This window comes from Cryptotermes secundus, unplaced genomic scaffold (genome assembly GCF_002891405.2).
Source record: "Cryptotermes secundus unplaced genomic scaffold, Csec_1.0 scaffold320, whole genome shotgun sequence".
Classification (NCBI taxonomy): domain Eukaryota; kingdom Metazoa; phylum Arthropoda; class Insecta; order Blattodea; family Kalotermitidae; genus Cryptotermes; species Cryptotermes secundus.
Window position 1 is genome coordinate 325280 of NW_019731221.1, and position 17485 is coordinate 342764.

Sequence of the window (17485 nt, forward strand, 5' to 3'; positions counted from 1 at the left end):
GATTTTTAAAAGAGCCTCTTTCACCTGTGCCATATTACTCCCAAATTTGATATTCTATTGGCCACCACTCTGTGTAATTAAAATAAATTCAGTAATACTCTAAGTTGGCTGAGGCACTTTGATACAAGCCGGAAGGTGGCGGGATCAAACCCCTATGAAGTCATTGGATTTTTTACTTGACATAATTCTTTTCAGCCCTCTCTATGGCCCTGAGGTCTACTAAACCCCTAACGGAAATGAGTTCCAGGAATTTTCCTTGAGGGTAAAAGGGCGGCCGGCGCGTAAGACTGACAACTTCAACGCCATCTGTGAGCCGATTTTCTAGAAGATGTGAGATCCTCGACCTTTCACACTCCTATGGCACTTCGCGCCTGTTGCAGGGACTGTTTACCTTTTTTTTTTGTACTTAACATGTTGACAGTGTAGGCTATATTGATGAGTTTGAGGGTGTAATGAGTTGGAAGACTTTGCGAAGCGAAATGCCATCATATGTAAGGCGCAAAGTGATAATGTACGTTAAATTTGGCAACTATGCTTAAATCTTATATTACGTTCTCTTTCTTGTTGAAGAGAGGATGAAATCTACAGAGAGCCCTTAAAGTGAACAGAGTTTTACTTCCAAATTGTCACAAAGTAGCTCAGCATTTTTAATCAACAACTTCAGTTGTTGTCTAGTACCGAAGGTAAACGCACAAGGGAAATTTATGGGTGATACATAGATAAAGCTAAAAATTCAACTTTACCTGAGTTGATCTATTACAGATGCGCAAAGGCAAGCTAATATTCTACCCATTCTTGGCTCCGGTATTACGTTAAGGTGAATGGTAATTTTCATGCTCTGTCAGCTGGGAAAACCGGTCTGGATATAGCCACGGAAGAAAGAAAAATGCCTCTTCCTGCCAGGTATCAATCCCATAGACAATAATTTTGCTGACCGAGGTACTCAGGTCTTATTCTCCGAGGAACTCATTCTCATTATTTCAGCGTCAGCTTAACAGAGCCCCATAGTATTCATTGAAAAGTTGATGTCATCTATGTAAAATTTGAACACCTTCTAATGATTTCCGAAAAATGAAAGGTAAAAAGGTAAAAAGATAAAACTATCCTTATAACAGGCCGCGGAGGCCCGTAGGCTTTTGAGACGTCGAGGCTTCACACTCTCTAGACAATCGGCTCACAGATGGAGCTGAGGTTGTCAGCCTTATGCGCTGGCCGGCGGTTACCCCCAGGATGATTCCTGATACTCATTTCTAGAGGCTGAGTCGACCCCAGGTTTTTAGTGCTGTTGAAAGGATTAGGTCAATTGAAGAAAAAATCTAGTGACCTCATCGGAAATCGAATCCATGAATTTCCGGCTTGTAGCATAATGTCCCTACTCAAGACGATGATTAGTCGTTAATTAAATGGTTAGTCAGTTAAATGTTTTCTTTCATGGTTGCTTTGGTATATTATTCATCGGTTAATTGGCTTCTGAGTTCGTTAGTTTATTTGAATATTCACCACTTCAACCCTGATGATGGAGACGGAGGAGATCTACAAAACATTGGTTTCTACTTCAATATTGAAACTGTTGATCATCCGAGAAGATTGTAATGCTTTTATTCGTTGTGAAACCTTCAAATCTAACACAGATGATTCAGTTTCCTTGTGAAATTTTATTTATTTTCTTAGTTCCTTAATCAGTTGGCCAGACAGATAGTTTCTTAGTTAAGTAATTTATTAGCTGGTTATCCAGTTCTAACTTATTCATAATTTCCTTTTTAAATTGGTTTCAGTTTAGAGTGTTGAAGTGAAACGTCAATTTTTGTTTAGTTCTCCAATTTACGGTCGTGTAACTCTGAAATCGTAATATAAGTTTCCGTTCCATATAACCAGTAAACGGACTAAGGCTCCTTCTTTAATTTATGCATTCATAGAATAAACCTTCTCCTTTGTAGACTTTTACGGCGAATCCGCAGCACAACAAAACTCGTCTTTTGATACTTTATTATTCCTCATCCCCACTCCTCCCTTGGACGGATCATTATTAGTCTTATGCATAATAACAAGCAACTCTTATGTTAGCAATACACAGAGCGTTGCGCATCGTGACTTGTACGCCAGTAATCAACAGGGACCTAAGGGACGCCTTAATATCGCTGATGCCAGTTTCTGCCAGTGAACAGGAATCAGGAGTGTTTTATCCAAATTTCATTCTCTCATTATTTCTCATTAACATCCATTTTAATATTATCCTAACATATATTATTCTCTCTTATAGATTACTATTTTAAAACAGATTTATTCTTCGAAACAAAGTAAGATAATTATCATCTGTATCCGAGCTACATAGCCAACCCACCTCACGTGTATGTATATATATAACAAGATAACGTGAATGAACCACGGCTTTCTCCCTACCAATTACCCTTCAGTTAAGATGTTTTTTGTGTATTTTACTTTCGTATATCTTAAACTGGGGTCACGCGGTAGGGTAGTTGGTTGAGGCACTATGCTACAAGCCGGAAGGTCCCTGGTTTAAGTCCCAATGAGGTGGATTCTTTTTAATTTACCTAATCCTTCTAGCCGCACTATGGCCCTGGGGACGCCTCAGCCTTTAACAGAAATGAGTAACTTCCTGGGTGAGTAAAGGGCGGCTGGCGCGTAGGGCTGACAACCTTACCGCCATCTATGAGCCGATTGTCTAGAAGACGTGGGAACCTCAATATCTCACAACCCTATGGGCCTCCACGGCCTGTTACAGGGATAGTTTTAACTTTACTTTTTTTACTTATATTTTAAATCACTTTCTTTCACCTCAGTTTCCTTTCTTCAAGGTTTGCGTGTTTAGGCCTGTTTCAATCCAATATTAACCTCTGATTTAATGAACTGTATAGACAATTAGTAGAATCCCTTGGACGGGGATCGGTGCATGGCAACACAAAGAAGAAGAAAACGCCAATATACATTCATGTCCCGAATGGAATTCGAATCATGATCCCAAGGACCTAGATATCGAATCCTTACACCCCACGTCTTCTGCGATCAACTTATGTTACTCTTGATAGAGTCAATAATTACGTGAGATGTGATGTTCTTACGGCCTGAATAATATAGATTTCCATCATATGACGTGGTGTAGTCTGGTAGAAATACATTGACGCTTCGGAGAAACATACAGCTTCTATCATCAAGGATGAAGTGTATAGAAGATGAAGTGAAGTGAGAGATATCCCAGATGACAGTATTTCTTGTCAGAGTAATTATTTCAAAGTTTAGGACCTGGTATAAGTCGTGATAACTGGTGCTATCAAGCAGAACAGAAGTCCTAATCTCTCAAGAAGGATTCTGTTGCGTACAGTTACTTTTGAAGAAGCGTTTCGCGAACACAACCGGAGATACGTATCTTGAGGCCCACTCAGCTAAATAAATATCCAAGTGTTTGATAATCGAATTTCGATTCTCGATAGAGAATGAAGTTTCTTATATTCCTCTACGCCCTGGCCGGATGTAGGGAACTACATACTTTCTATGAAATGGTTCTCTCGGGCTCTTTTCTTAGGCGTATGCAGCCGGAGCCTGAAGCTTCTCATTCATCTGCATTTAATGTCAATGTCTCTATAGCGTAAGGCCCTACATCCATGCCCTCTTTAAGTAAAGTAAATGTATTCCTGTAACAGGCCGTGGAGGTCCATATGTTTGTAAGATGTTGAGGTTCCCACATTTTCTAGACAATCGGCTCACAGATGGCGGTAAGGTTGTAAGCCTTACACACCGGCCGCTCTTTACTCCAAGAAGATTCCTGGTACTCATTTCTGTTAGAGACTGAGTCGACCCCAGAGCCATAATGCGGCTGGAAATATTAGGTAAATTGAAAAAATTCCAAATCATCGGGATTCGATCCCGCGACCTTCTGGCTTGTATCATAGTGCCTCAACCAACTACTCTACCGCCTGCCCCCATCCATGCCATCTACACATCATAATTGTATGACCTAAGACACAGAAATAAACTTCTTCAACCTGAATACAAGCAACCTTCAGTATTTTATGGAAACTGCATAAAGAAATTTACTATTTGTATTTTGATAAGAAATGAATCAGATGAGTGTTACATTTGAACCTGGGAATGATAATTGAGACTTAAGTCAGTATTTCACCCATACTCCCACAGCTGAAAGATGTTGTAGCAGCAGCAGCACTAATTAAAATATACGCCGAGACAATGAGGAACGACAGAAATCCATCAGTCTTTGGGAAAAGCCTAAAATTTCTGCTCACTCCCCCTTTCTTCCCTCCTCCTTGTTTCTCCATTCCCTATCTTCCTTTTCTCTTTCATCATCATGCTTTTATTTAATATCTACCCCTTTCCGTTGAAATGTATACTTCAAAGAATAAGGGATGCAAGACACATCCTTTCATTATAATATGATGTTCAATTGCTTCGGTAAAGAGTGAATTCTTACATTAAATTTAAAATGCTAACAATATCGAAGTCTGCTACACACAAATTTTTATATTGAATGAATATATGTGTGCACTGACGTCACGTGTTCCTTCTAATCTTACCGTATAATAATTAGAGAAGTGAGAGCTTTAGAACTGTTAGCCATATGTATACGACTGGACAAGACAGAGCGAGAATGTTATCATTTTAGACTTCGTAACATAGTTATAGATGTTCTGTCCTGTCTTGAAAACCGAAAACTAATGAATCGTTGCCCTGACCACGCGAAACCCTCTATCCGATAAAGGTGGAACTAACTTCACCGACATGCGGCGGTCGCTCGGTCGGTATATTTCGCTTGCGGACTAAAGCCCGGAGTTATAGATGTTCTGCATACAGGAAAAGACGAATTACCATGTAGGCAGAATAGCGAGGTGAAGGACAGCAAGAAAATGAAGCAGATCTGAGAAAGATATCTTGATGATGGTGCAGGCAACAGATTTCCTAAACAATTAAGGCAATATATATTATTTATGTAATATAATCGTAAATTTCATTTCGTTGATAAGCACAAGAGACAGAAGGGCGTAGGAAAGTGGAAGTAAGGAACTAACTTTAATATTTGGTGGTTACTTACTGAAAATGACAAGCCATTTTAAGAGAAATCGCTGAACATAAGAATTTAACTCTTTGGATGCTGTTTTGAAGACACTCAATATTTATTATATTGAATAAAATATATTTACTGTTTCATATGAAATAGGTGTTGCAAGAAGGTTTTTGTCTAATGAACAGATATTAAAATGTATTTATATTTGCGGGGCTATATGATATGTCTCGCCGGTCACGGCAGCCGAGCGGTCTAAGGCATGTACTGTCTTCACTCGCTCGGAAGTCGAGATCGTGGGTTCGAATCCCACTCAAGGCATGGATGTTTGTGTGCGTTTTTCTGTTTGTCTACAGGTAGTGGCCTTGCGACGAGCTGATCACTCGCCCAAGGAGTCCTACCGTATGTGTAAGATCAAAAAAAACCAAGTGAACGGAATTCATGAAGATAGGCCTAGGTCCGCTGCGGCTGTAGTGCCAAGGGGAAAAAAAATATGATATGTCTTAAAGCTACTGTAAACCTTGTAAGAAAACTCTGCAGTTGGAGAACTGTTAAATTATTGATGAATAACTTATGGTCATCAAATATTTCTACAGTTACACCAAAAGAAATACGTATAATATTACTTCATAATTAATAATAACAATTGCTACTAAGTGAATATGTAGGATACTTGTTTATTTTAGTATACGAGTATAACCGTCAATTTAACTGATATATGAAGAAATTAACTACATTCAAAAGAGCATTTCTTCCAGGAGAATTTTGTTATTAAAAGTGGAACAAATTTCAAGTCCAGTGCTTTAAGGAATGAAGACAGATTGGAATATGAACAAACTAAGGATATTATTGCTGAAAATATACTTTTAGATTAAAATATTAGACTCATATGAATCATAAGGTTACTTTTGGTTTCCACAGTTCGATCTGTTGACACTTTTGTAACCCTGTTCCCCAGTTCAACAGGGATTTTTGGTAGCCTACTGGCCCTAATTACTAACTTGAAAAATTTGTTCGGGTCAGTTGTGGAGCGCGCTGTAATATGTAGATTTCTGCTCACCCTAAGATAAATGTACGCTTTATCAAGCCGTGACTAATAAGAAACAAGCCCCTTGGAATTTTTGGCAGTGCTGACCATGAATAGCAACATTATTTTTCCGAAGGGTGTAGCCCTTCTTTATTGTCGGTCAGATGTTGGACTTGGCAAGACCGGTTGTGTCCGAGGGGCAACCTATTGAGAAAAAATTGAGGGTCTGTTTTGGAGCCGCGTTATGGGCTAATGCTTCCGTGACTTTGAATTGCTTGTTACAGGAAGTGTATGATGTATGAGATTTGTTTTCAAATATGCTTCCTTCAACCTGGTAGGTCGAGGAGGAGTAACTTGTTCAAAAAAGAATCCCTGTATTATAAAACGCTTGAACCCCGTAACAAGGAACAAGACGACTTCGCTGCAAAAAAAAATCTTCTTCAATGCTATTTACAAGTTTATTCGGTGAAGACATTACCCAACTTCATGATGCAGAAACAGTCATAATTTTGGTTAAAAGAACTACGTTCTATACTGAGTTAGTTTATTCCAATTCAATTATTCATTCGAGATTTTTATTTATTCGTTCCAATAATATTCTCCCACTGAAGAGGATGGTCTACACTGTAGACCATCCTGTAGACTCTACAGTTTAGGTTGTAGGCTTTGATTCTGGAGGTACTCGGTTCGAATTTTGGCTGCAACATCGGTTATCCTGACTGAAGTTTTTCGTGACGCTCCTCAGTCCCTCCAGGTGAATCAGTGGATAATACTGAAATTACAGAACAACCGCTTCCTTCCAAATCCTCTCCGGGTCATCGTCATCCATACATCATCCAATCCTAAGAAGTCTGGATACTGAATGAGTCATTGAAGAACCCACTAAAATAAAATTACCCCAGTTTCTTAGTCTTTTGGGGAATTTCCGACGAAATTAACATGAGTTTATACTTTTGCGCAATGAGTGCTGAACGTCCTGCTCATCATATGGTTATGACTATAATCGTCCTGAAATAGACAACATTCAGCTGATTAACTCTTCAATCCACAATCTTTCCAATTTAATAATAGTTCTAAACTGCATTAGTCTTAGGTTCTGATAATGTCGTTAAGAATATAACAGTGAAATAAAATTTACGTTTTTCAAAGTATCAAAAGTTTCATATTTCACAATTTCTGGTAATGAGGCAGAAATTTCACCACGTGGAAAAAAAAAAAGTTTATAACAATATCTAAACCTTCATCCGTTAAAATAATAGATGACAGATTTATAAAACAATAAAAATATATATTTCCTTAAGAGTTATGTCTTCTGGATTGTGTAATATTGTGAGCAGAAACCGACGTTTCTGAGGAGCATATTGCCCCATCTGATACTTTCAAGTCGTAGGTTCAGGAATAGGCCTGTTTTTACAGCGAGAATCTTCGTAGATAAGATGATCACTCTCTTGTAATTTTCCCATGCAACCAAACTTATTCCAAAACCTACACAATTCAACCCTGCAGATGGAGGCAGCATATTCTTCCGAAACATCGACATCCGACCACAAAAATACACAATATCATAACCAATAAGACTACAGTCTTAACAGTCACAGCCCTGAAAGCCTCGAAACTTCCATAAGCATTTTCTGAACTGCTATTTCTTTTATACGTAATTTTATTTCATACTGAAACCTACCTGCATTTTTAGATTTTTATATCTGCTTAAATTCCATTATATTTTCAAAAATTCTACTTACTGCTCTAAATTAGTAGGCCTATCAGTTTTCCGTGCAATATTTTTACAAAATCTGTTCTTTTCATCTGTTTCTGCTGTTAAACTTTGGCTACGAATACGTAAAAAAAAAGAACATGACGACATTACGAATTCTTAAATCGTATTGTTTAAGACATTCGCTTAAAATTTAAATAAAATATAACTCTTAGTGTTAATAAATTAACAGTAAGATTCCATATTTATTTAAGATTTCGTTTTCTCTTTGACAAATTTTTAAAAAATTTAATATAAGTTTATAAATGCGACTTCAACATTTATTAGTTAGTGAGGAACATGACAAAGCTGGTATAAATTTTAATTTTTTAATTATCTGTCCTTTCAATATGACGCAGCTGCATTTTAATCTAGCTGGAACTATTGGCCTAATTGGAATTTCGACTCTAAATTTCTGGTGACTGATCACGAAATTTTGCATTTGTTTTTCAGGTTAACTGACGATGCCATTCTAACTGCAGTAGTTATTTTTAATCGAAGGAGAGACCAGGATACTCATAAATTTAGAGCCGTTGTGCACATGGAAGGATGCAACCTTAGTATACAAAAATTTAGTGTTCCATTGTTGATCTGGAAAGCCTAATATTAACATATAAAACTCAGACATGTTGCTTAATATTCTGGCCAAATATCGAACCATGTAGTTCTCAAATGCACGAACTTCACGAAATCTACAACGAGTTAAACAGTGAAATATTTTCTGGTCTTTGAACACCTGGTCTTTTTCTGTAAATTAATTTATTTTGAATGTAAGTACTACAGTTAACATATCGCACTGTTGACATTACAATTTCCTGGGATTTGACCCCTTGTAATGTGGTAAATAGCTACCAATTTCCTGAAGAAATTTTCCTTTAGCTTCAGGATTACTTCGTAATTAAAGATTTGAGGCGTCATATTTCTTAAAAATATTCGTAACCAAACTACACGGTATCACATCACAGAAGATTATAACCTTAATATTGACTGCTATAAGAACATAAATTCTCACGCGCTGAATTATTATTTACAACATTACAACAATGTCTGTTGATGTTCCTTATAAACAACATGATAGTGTTCATCAGTCACGGGGAATTATGATGCCAGCGGAACCCCGTAACTGACAGGGGAAATAGAAATAACTAAGAAGACATTTAGTATATTTTCTCTTTGATACTGTAATTCATTTTGTCTCTTTGGTCTATAACAAATATTTCTAGGCTTCTATTGTACAACCATTCCTCAACTGTGTTTCAAACTCAACATCATTTTCTTCGATACTCCTTAAATGTTCATTTCATCAGCTGTCTCTTGTATCCGTTCCTCTATGTTAAAGCCTAAATTTTATGTACTTAATGTATAGGAACAGGAATAGCCAATATTTCGTTAAATATAATTTATTTTCCTTGCTTGCATCACCATTCACAACCTCTTTGAAAGCTCAGTACAATGATCTGTTTTACATGAACTAATTTTATCGTTCCTATTTTCATCATATTCATTTTATGAAGAAAGTCGTCTTCTGGGATCTGGCGCCGTGTATTCTTTGTTTCAGCCGACTTTTCGGAGGATCGTCGGCTGAAACAAAGAATACATGGCGCAAGATCCCAGAAGACGACTTTCTTCATAGTAATCGCCGTGAAAACCTCAAAACTTACATATTCATATGATGTCTGGTTCTAGATAAATGTCTAATAGTAAGGTTTAGAATGGAAGATAATAACATATTACACATTATAGTCCTCCAGAATATGACGAGTTTTATTTCATAGATAACCTATAGTAAATTACGTGTAGGTAAATATTTCTATCCTTTCCTATTCATATAATCTAAAACAAGGAGATGCTTTATCGTCATTGCTTTTTCAACTTTGATTCAGAATAACGCAATTAGGAAGGTCCAAGGAAACCAGATGGGACTGAAATTGAATGGGACACATCAGCTTCTTGTTTATGCTGATGAGATAATATAAACACCATAATGGAAAGCAGAAGCTCTTATTAATGCTAGTAAGGAGGTTGGTCTGGAAGTAAACGCAGATAAAACTAAGTATATGTTGCAGTCTCGTTCCAGACTGCAGGGCAGAATCTTAACGTCAATAGGCTTAATAGATCCTTTGAAAACGGAGTAAAGTTCAAATAAATGAGACGGACAATAATAGGTCAGAATTTTATTCATGATGATTGAATTACGAGAAGAATAAATTCGGGTATTGTTTGCTAATATTTTGTCTTCTTGTCTGCTGTCCAATAATGTAAGAATTAAAAATCTACAAAAATTTACTTTTGGGTGTAGTTTTGTATGGATATACAACTAGTTCTATGTCATAATATGTTGCTGAGGAGAATATTTGGACCCACGAGGAATAACATAATATGTGGTTGTTAAAAAATTGCACGAAGACCTTCATAACTAGTATTCTTCGTCAAATAAAATGTCAACGAGAATGAGATGGGTAGGACATATAGCACCCATCGAAGAGAAGAGGAGTACATGCAGGGGTTTTGGCAGGAAAACATCAATGAAACAGACCACTAGGAAGATCTAAACGTAGGTGGAAGAATAATGTTAAAATGGATCTAATAGGAATAAAATGGGTTGATATGGACTGGATTCGCCTGGCTCTGGTTAGGGGCCAGTGGAGAGCCCTTGTGGACACGGTAATGAATCTTCCGGTTAACTAAAATTTTGGGGAATTTTTGAATAGCTGACACACTGGCAGTTTCTCAAGGAGGACTCAGCTCCACTGAGTTAATTAGCAATTCGAAGGCAAGCACCAACATTTCGAAGGAAACTTCCGCTTACATGAATAGGTGCTTCAAATTGGCACGCCCCAGAAGACAATATTCTGAATTCCCATCAGCGTGAGGACCTAAAATCTCATATAATACCATATTTTCTGTTATAATATTTATTATGATCTGAACTACGTTAAATTGGCCTGGGAAACCTCGACTACCGGGGTTGTTTAACACGACAATTATGCCTTATAAAACAGAAAACATTTTAATCAACCAATAGAAACTAAGAATTTTCTTGTAGTATGGATTCTATCGGTTATGCAATTTGTGATGTACTCGAGGGAGGCAGACTATATGCGGATAGTATAACCAAATGATGAATTTTGAGACTTAAATCACTCTTACGTGCAAACTGTAGGATGTAGCGGCGTTATATTTTAATTAAAAGCTTGCGGATGTTTGGAGAGAAAGGATGACGGAATGGGCATAAGTAAAAGGGGTTTTCGTAAGAGGAGACACCGATCACGAAGAAATAAATTATACAAAGAATTGAATAGACACAACAGAATTCGTGCACATAATCTTAGCAGGAATTATTAATATTCTCTATATTTAAATTATTACTAAATATTTAGACAGCTCAATAACGTCTCTCAGTTGAGGATGTGATGTGGTGGTAAAAATCTACGCTTTTTTTGGACGAATCTTGTTCGAATAGAAACTGGGTCCCGATGAGTTTATTGGGGTTTTCAATCGACCTAATAATTCCAGTAGCACTATGGCTCTGTGTTCAACTCGGCATTTAATACAAATAATTACCAAAATCTTCCTGGGGCTAAAGGGCAGCCGGAGCGTAAGGCTGACAACATCACCGCCATCCGCGATCCAATTGTCTAGAAAATGTGGGAGCCTCGACGTCTCACTACCCTACGGGCCTTCACGGTCTGTTACAGGGATAGCTTTATAATACATTTATATAATTACTTTCGATATTCCATATTTCACGAAAGAATTATTATAATCAAATATGTGAAGATCAATAGTATTATTATTATAAATATAATAGACCCTCGCTAATCAGGTTACAGTTAATCCGGATCGAAATATGAAAAATGAAAAAATTCTGTTCATAGTTGTGTACGTACTTCAAAAGATACATGGGATTTAGGAGCAAGAGAGATCAGAGCTAAGGGACTTTAACTCAGACTATGTTGAGACCAACTGGAGAGTGTAAACACGTAAGAAAATATCCAAGATTGGCTTGAGATGGATGAAGGAGACCCTGGATTTCAGCTTCTGACAGAGGAAGATATTTCTATAGTGATGTTTTTTATTTATTTTCATCAACACCAGTTATATTATTAAATTTTCCACTTATTTGTTGTTTTTTTCTTTGTATTTTAGTGTTATATTTAGCCTCGTTAATCCCTACTTCCAACCCAGTTAATCTGCATTCACGAGGATCTGCTGTATTACGGGCCTGTGAACCTTGAGTGGAGGTATTGGAATTTCCCAGTATGACGCAAAATAGAAATTTTATGAAAATGCAAACAAAAAGACCTGCCAGGAACTTTATCTTCCATTATATGTAGTAATTCGTTACGTAGTTCGTGTTCAGAAAAATAATGTGATTCAAACTTGTGTTCATTTCCTACATTTCAGTTCACTTCCTTCACTCACCCAGTATGATTCGACCTTGGCCTCTTCTCGTATGAACGTATTTCAAGCTAAGTTCCTTATTCAGACCCGTTCTAAAGAGATTAAGATCATTTTGAAGCTTTTTGCATTTGCAGTAAAACAGACACGCTGATTTATATTCGTGCTTCTACAGGGATCCAGAAATCTCGATCCTCAAGCTGTAGCTGCCACAGTCCTTGGGATATTTAGACCGTACTTCCACTGAAATCATTTTCGGTTTTAGAATAACAGAAATTAATTTGTAATCCATTATTGATATCCAACAACGTTGCCATATTTATTTCCAAATGAAATGTTCGTTCTTCCTTAAACTAAATATCTATTTTATTTTATGCATTTATTTTGATGATTGTGAAAAGCAGAACTCCTGATAGAACCATGTGATCCAAGAGAGATATGGGAAATGTCTGCTAGTAGAAGTAACATCAGACCGAAAAGCGGTAGAAGAGAAAGCCTAAAATACCTTTAAATCCAAGGCTCTAATAACAGAAATTACGACTGTGGTGCCTTTGTTTAAGACACTGTGTAGTTTTGCAGATAATATCCTGAGTTTTTTTAGGAATCTTCTGTCTCCATGTTAATTTCGGCACTAGAAATGGTGGCAGTGGCTTCCTCCAAATCGTCACTAAGCATTTACAAAAATACGCTTTCCAAAATCACGACTTCAATCTCGTGATTTACGAGATTTATTATACGACACTACCAGTTAGCTGGACTGGAAACTTAAATGATCCAATCATTATGTCGGTCATGTATTGTTAGTTCTTCGGCCTGAATTGGTAAGATTAGAGTTTAAACAGGAACAGTTTATCTGTATTTTACTGTAGTCCAAATGAACTAATCGTGCAGAGCTGGTAGCTAAGAGAATCCACAAACGTCCGGAGATTTTAACCAGTTGGATAGAATGCACCTCGGTAGAATGAAGGAAATATATTCCATCCAAATTAACGGAATAAGATGAGGGCAAATTTCTATCCAGTCCGTGAATATAATAATACTATAGACGGTAAATATGGAGAGGAAGGAAGATTATAGGACTACTGCATCTGTCCGTACAGGCAGCGAAGAAGAACAAAAAAAAACTCAGTGGCCTGTAGTCCACAAGCGAACTTACCGACCGAGAGTCTGCCGCTTGTCGGCGAAGTTAGTGCCAACTTTTGTGGATAGAGGGCGTCACGTGGTCAGCGCAACGGATCCTCACGGCCGTTAATCTCGATTTTCTAGACCGGAGGCGCTATTTCCTTGAAATAGCTCCTCAATTATCCTCTCGATGCTGAGTGGACCCCGTTCCAAACAAACTACTTCTCCGAAAATGTGGTAGAGCCGGGAATCGAACCCGGACCTCTGGATCTGTAGCCAGAACCTCTGACCACTAGACCACAGAGTCAGTTTGTGAAGAAGAACAAAAAGAAGATAATCTGACCAAAGAAACAGAGCCAGAGAAAGCTGAACTATTACCCAATCCATGAAGGAAGAAAGGAAGCTTCCGATAAATGCTGTAAGACTAATAAATACTATTAATTTATTCCTTTAAATAATACTGCTGCTTGCCAACAGAAAGTCTGTGGTACCTATTCCTCCTTCATTGCTGACTCTTGGACCGGGGGCAGAGAGGCGAGGAGGGAAGGGTGTTTACTAGTTTACTGAAGTTCTGACACGAATGCTCCACTGTACTCCTAGCGCCTTTAAACACTAAGGCGAGAGTTCACTTCAGTTACGCAATAAAATGAACACGAGATGCTTATTTATATCTCATTCAGAGGATGGAGTACCTCAGAATATTGACATTGCTAAAGGTTTGGCAACCGGAAATTCCTTGCTCGACTCCCGGACGGAGTGGTGGATATTAATTTCACCACTGCCTCAATATTTCCTTTTGGTCCACCCAGCCTCCTATCCCATGGAAACCAGAGGCTCTTTTTCTGGGGTTAGGAAATCTGAAAGTGAAGTTAAGTAGCCACTATCTCGATATAAAGTTTAAGAAAGACTGGAGTTATACCCCAACACACAGGTCATGAGGGCATGCTACTTACATATAATCAGATTTGTCTTTATTTGGATCTTCTTTACCTGTCAATTATTCTGTAATCGGTACAGATGTAGAACTTACAGAACACTACACTGATTAAGAAATAATTATAACTAACTCCGTGGCCTCTAGTCCGCAAGCCGTTAATCACGATTTTCTAGACCGAAGCCGCTATTTCTTTGAAAGCGCTCGTCAGTTATCCTCACGAAGCTCAGTGGGATCTCCTCTAGGCATTTGCCAGGATTTCTAGGACGGGGTTCGAAAGAACGCGTTCTTTCTACATACGCGGGATAAAACAACTAAGAAGAAACGGGCTTAAAACCTTACATTAAATGGAATTCTAAAAACTGTGTAGTTACACAAGTCGTAGTGAACATTAGACTTTCATCTATAGATAGTTTTGTATAGCCAAAGAACAGAAGCGCTTATATGGATAGAACTAAGTGCTGTATTCCTCATTGATTAATTGACTTATTAATCTTCTGAAGCACCATGGTAAAAACATTATGACATATATCTATTGCTAGGCAACGACTAGGTAAACTCATTCCGTAGGTTACATTCTAAATAATAGAAGGATATCCGTTGCTGGGTAATGAACCAATAAGGACACACTCTTAATGAAAGGTGTTTTCTGTGTGGTCCACGCCGAGACTGTTTGCTAAGCAAACCATCTCTACAACAATAGGGGAAGCGGTGATTTCTGCGCTGCACGGTCACTGCCGCGAATGTATAAGAGAGACAGTTCGAAGGTGGGAGCAGAAAACCCGGAGCCTGGAGGTATAACCGGGCCACCCTGTTCCTTGGGGACTTAAATAGAGACACCTGACGCTCCATGTTGGGGGAATCTCGAATCTGAGAGAGTAAAGTGTGGTCATGAATCCCGCAGAACTCGTACCCGAGAATGACTGTGCTGGAGAGGACTAACAGCAATTGTAAACGATAGACCCGTCCTCTCGTCAGAGAAGATGTTACATAAGGACTATCACCACAAGAGTTCAGTTGAAAAAATCTTTGGTCGTGCATCTCAAGGGGCTTGACGCCAAGACGAACCGATTGGCTGTAAACCGCCAGTCGAAAAGTAACTCTGGCTCAAATTCTGAGGGAGAAGACCCAGTAGAATGGAAGTATAACGGAGTATAACAGAGAATATAAGAATGGGAGTTAATTCAGTTGTTGGGAGGAGATAACCACGGGAAATCAGTAGTTGAAGAGAATTAGAAATCAGCCTTTGAAGATTTAGTGTGTGTTTAAAAGATTTAGTCACAGTGTGTCAGTTTTAATTCCGTTACTAGGATACGACTAGTGAAGACTGAGAATCCTAGTGATTCTGAATCGGTGAACTGTAAATTGTGTAAACCAGTGATAGCCCTGTATTGCATGTAAGTATGAGTCGATTATATAAGGCGTTAATAAATCTATTTACAAATCCAAACCCCGTCTATAGCCACAAATACACGTGGAAATATGTGCCACATACTTTAATATGCGAAAGCTTTGCAATTTCCTCGTGTCTAATAAACAAATTTCATTTCCTAACTAGAATTAATAATTTGGTATTTGTAGTAGAGACGTAGCTTTTTTCTGTGCCTTAGGAAATGAAATTGTAAGTGCCATTTAGATGAATTTCACGATCGAAATGGCTAAACAAAGACCAGGCAGCCCACTGACTTAATATACGGTACATTTTTTTACTGTTGATTTACGTATTTTCAGCTGACCAAAATATTTCCTCATTATATCGGACAAAAGTAGTTCAGCATCGTCTCCACAAAAATCCGTCATTAATACTTATCCTTGTCTATATAAATCCAGCTCACTTCCTCGAAATAATTTTCTCAAAAATCAATCTTATATATTCCTTCAATTTTCTGTTCTTTGATTTTCAAAATCATTTTCTTTTCTTGAAAATTGTAATTCGAAATATCTTGAGTATTCCTCCATGAGCGTCCTTGATGCCATTATGCAAGCGTCTGATCAGTTAGACTCCAAGTGACGGCCGCGCCGCGACGCGACGCGAAGCGCTAATGGCGGAAAAAGACGTGAGGGAGGGGAAAGAAAAGCGGCGTCCTACCAACGAATATAAGATAGCGAAGAAGATGACTTAAAATGGTGGCTGGCATGCGGAGTGTTTTCTTTTGTAATAAAGCAGAGTAAAAAATTATGTAAATAATTTGTTACGACTTAGGATGAAATATGTAGATATACAACCTCGGCCAATCAGAGAATTTGCTCTTTGTGCAATTAGTACACTAACGTAGCACTATACAGAATGTGCATAAAGCGCTCGAATACCCGGATCTTCTGGTTTCGTTGCTTCGTGATTTTCTTCAGCCTTTCGGGACAAATTCGGGGACTAAACCTAAGGGTAAAGTTACGATCCAAATGCATTCTAGTCCACATTTCCTAATTATATTGTAATTTCTCATTTACACATCGTTTCAGTTGATGCAGAGTTTTTAAATGGTTAGTTGTCTTGCTTCATATCTTGCTGAAAGCAGTTAATTTTCTCACGCTCGGAGACCAGGCATCTTGACAGAGGTTTTTTCCTGGTCTATCTTACCCTCGGGACAAATTCTGATATAAGAAACGGCAGCTTTCTTCCCAGCGATTCCTAAATTATTATCTTCTCATTCGTCATATGTTTATTTGTGGAATTGAGAAAATTACCTTAAGAAAATCCATCAAACATGGGACTAATAAACTTATTTATCCGAGAATAAGATAGTATGTGGCTTCTGTTTTCAACATTTTTTACTGAGTAAAATATTGAGGGTTCCCCTACGTTTCGACAAACCTTGTGTTATAATATTCAGGGTTAATGACTTGGAAGATGATGGCATTTCTTATACTAAAAGTGTTGCATTTTGATAAAGATTAGTATTCCATGACTCCATAAGAACAACACGAAAATATTACAGTATAATTGTACGTAGAATATTTCTTGTCTTGCTTACATGCTCTTAAAACATTTACATGTTTCGGTAATACAAGACAAATGTCAGGGGGGTGTACCATATTAACGTACCATATTAATAGTTTCCTTCGAAATGTTGATACACTGAAAATGGAGGCAATATGTTCCATCGAAACGATTGTATCAACCTACCATATTACAATATATATTAACTGGGATTACCAAAATATAAATCTTCACTGCCGTGAAATCATAAAATCTTATAACTGATAATCTAAGGACTG